The sequence below is a fragment of the Cyprinodon variegatus genome, unplaced genomic scaffold (assembly GCF_000732505.1).
Source record: "Cyprinodon variegatus isolate N-32 unplaced genomic scaffold, C_variegatus-1.0 Scaffold153, whole genome shotgun sequence".
Taxonomy (NCBI): domain Eukaryota; kingdom Metazoa; phylum Chordata; class Actinopteri; order Cyprinodontiformes; family Cyprinodontidae; genus Cyprinodon; species Cyprinodon variegatus.
Window position 1 is genome coordinate 41,291 of NW_015150606.1, and position 2,790 is coordinate 44,080.

The 2,790-nt window shown below is 38.7% G+C and overlaps 2 non-coding genes across 2 annotated transcripts; both read right to left on the bottom strand.

Moving 5' to 3' along the window:
* Positions 1–2,080: 2,080 nt before the first annotated feature.
* Positions 2,081–2,151, bottom strand: trnag-gcc. The gene has a single exon. It is a non-coding gene; the product is annotated as a tRNA-Gly (tRNA).
* A 243-nt stretch (positions 2,152–2,394) lies between these two features.
* trnam-cau lies at positions 2,395–2,467 on the bottom strand. The gene has a single exon. It is a non-coding gene; the product is annotated as a tRNA-Met (tRNA).
* Positions 2,468–2,790: the final 323 nt, after the last annotated feature.

The window sequence follows — 2,790 nt, forward strand, 5'->3', positions numbered from 1 at the left end:
TTGCAAAGACAATTATCTAGGAATTTGAGTTTTTTTTCTGCGCTGGAATGCTAATGCAGCCTTACACTTATCAAACTCCCTTTGTGGGATTTTGAGATAACCAAGAACCTCTTTAAATTCCTTGGTCTCTTTTTGCATAGCAAGTTCCTGAATTTGCAACTTCTTGTTAAGTTTTGTGATTTCCATCTTTAAGTCCTTGTTCTCTGATGTCAATTTCGTAATTTGCTGGCTGTACGTTTTGACCTTCTCAGAAGCTTTAGCAAATTCCAGGGATTTCTGTTTAAATTGTTCATGTGCTTGTTTAAAATTCTTTTCTTTATTTGTGAGTGTTTTTCTCAACACTAAAACTTCTTCATGAAACCTATGATTTTTTTCTTGCAGTAATTTAGTTTGAGCCCTAAACTCATCTAAGTCTTTTTGTGTTTTTTCGAGAGACATTAGAGTATTTTGAAGCCTTTGGGTCTCTGTTTTAAAGGCATTTTCCTGATTTTGTATAGCTGTTTCATTCTCAAACAGCTTCTTGTTAAGATTTTTGATTTCTGTCTTTAACTCAGTGTTCTCTGATATTAACACCGTAAAGCGCTCATCATTCTTCATCAACCTTTCTGCAGCTTTTCTTAAATACGCATTTTTCAGATGAAGTTGTATAACTCTTTTTTGTAAAACCTTTTCGTTCTCTTCGAGTTTTTTTTTCAACTCTAAAACTTCTTCATGCAAGCTCTTGTTTTCTTGATGCAGTAATCGTGTCTGTACCCTAGACTCATCAACCTCTCTTTCTGCTTCTTCGAGAGAAGTTAGCATATTTTGAAGCTTCTGGGTCTCTGTTTTTGTAGCTTTTTCCTGAATTAGCAAAGCTTTGTTCTTTTCAGAAAGCTTTTGGTTAAGATCGTCGATTTCTGTCTGTAGACCAGTGTTCTCCTCAACTTTCCTGCTAACCTGCTCCATAGCATTTTTAAAATCCAGGTCTTTGAGCTTAAGTTTTTTTTTTAGCTTTAAAATATGTTCATGCATGCACACCGTTTCTTTGTTCAGTATTTCTGTTTTAACCCTAAATCGATCCAACTCATTTTGTAAGAATTCGAGAGAAGTGTGTTTATTTTGATCCATTTGGGTCTCTGTTTTCGAGTCTTTTACCTGAATTTTCATAGCCCGCTTGTGTTTAAGATGTGCTCTAAAGCTCTTTACCTCTAAATGCTCCTGCTCTAGAACGCCTATCCTACATAAACCATCTAAATAATAGTTGCTGAAGGTTTCACAGTTTAGATTTGCTTTATCCCGTTCTATCCTTAACTGTTCAATTTCTTTTTGCTGCTCTTGGTTTTTCACCACCTGCCTATCATATTGTATTTTCAATACACAATATTTCCACATAAATCGAGCAGGACGCAACTTTTTCCCCCCCAATTTAGTAATGTTATGTTGAGAAGGAACCAACTCTTTTCCTTCCATTTCAATAACGTGTATGTAAAATTTCTCCTACCTGAAAAATTGTACACTGTGAACCCCTCAGCTACTCCTCAAGACTGATTTCCTCTGCTGAAAATTGGGCTTATGCAAATACAGCAAGTGAGGTCACAATATGATGTCATAGTGGGTGTGGTCATGCACACATAATTCCATGTGACCACACCCACTTGGAATTGTGTGGGCGTGGTCTCTTGGTTACCACTCCAAGGCAACAGCATAGAGTAGATCTCTGTAATCCATTGTACATGTAAAATGTTATTTGGTCTAAAACAAATAACTGAATTTGAAATATTTTATCTTAAATAACGGCATTTGATTCACACAGCAACAGTCACTTAATCAACTTGTCCATTGTGTTTTCCTCTCTAAGATAATGATTTGTAAGCTCCTTAGTGGACCACAAGGGAAAAAAGAAAAAGTAAAAAAAAAAAAGTGGCCTCAAAAATGCACTTCATGCCTACATGTTATGAATGTAAAAACATTGAACAGCTTCACTACACTACCCTAAAGTGTTTCCTTTTGGTTGTTCTTGACCCAGGAGTCTATTACCAGATGGGGAAAATACCTTTTTCCCTCCATGTACATCTCCAGGGCTTGTAAATATAAAAGAGGATGCATTGGCCGGGAATCGAACCCGGGCCTCCCGCGTGGCAGGCGAGAATTCTACCACTGAACCACCAATGCTTACACAACATTACGGCACTACCGCAAGCCGCAACGAACACTGCCCAGATCAGAACAGGATACAGACTGCAGGTACCAGAATAGTAAAAGCAAACATTTTTCGGTCAGGTTTCAACATTTTAAGTCAATTTAGACGTTAATAACTAATAAGAAGCCTGTGTAGCATGCCGCATACACACTACCATGCAAGCTTTGGTTGTCCACCTCAAGTTGATCAAGAGGAACAACAAAAATCTAAATATCTGCCCCGTGTGAGGCTCGAACTCACGACCTTCAGATTATGAGACTGACGCGCTGCCTACTGCGCCAACGAGGCAAATAGACACTAAATCACCACACTCTACAGAACATATGTTGTTTTCACAGATCGCATCGACGCAGTGGAGAGAAAGATGTGAAAGATGACAGCCTTCCTTTCCTGGGCTGTGCAGTTAGATCTCATGGAAGACAGAAAACTCAACGTAGAGGTCAAACTAGGCAGCTCTAATTGTGTTTGATCCTTCCTAGTAAAGCTACCCCTCTCTTCCTGCCCAAACCGGCCAGAATGGGGAAAAGTATTTTCAGCGCAGGATATCCTGTGTCCGACTTAAAGAGCCCATGAACACTGTTTAGCCCAGGATATCTATTTTACCCATGGTG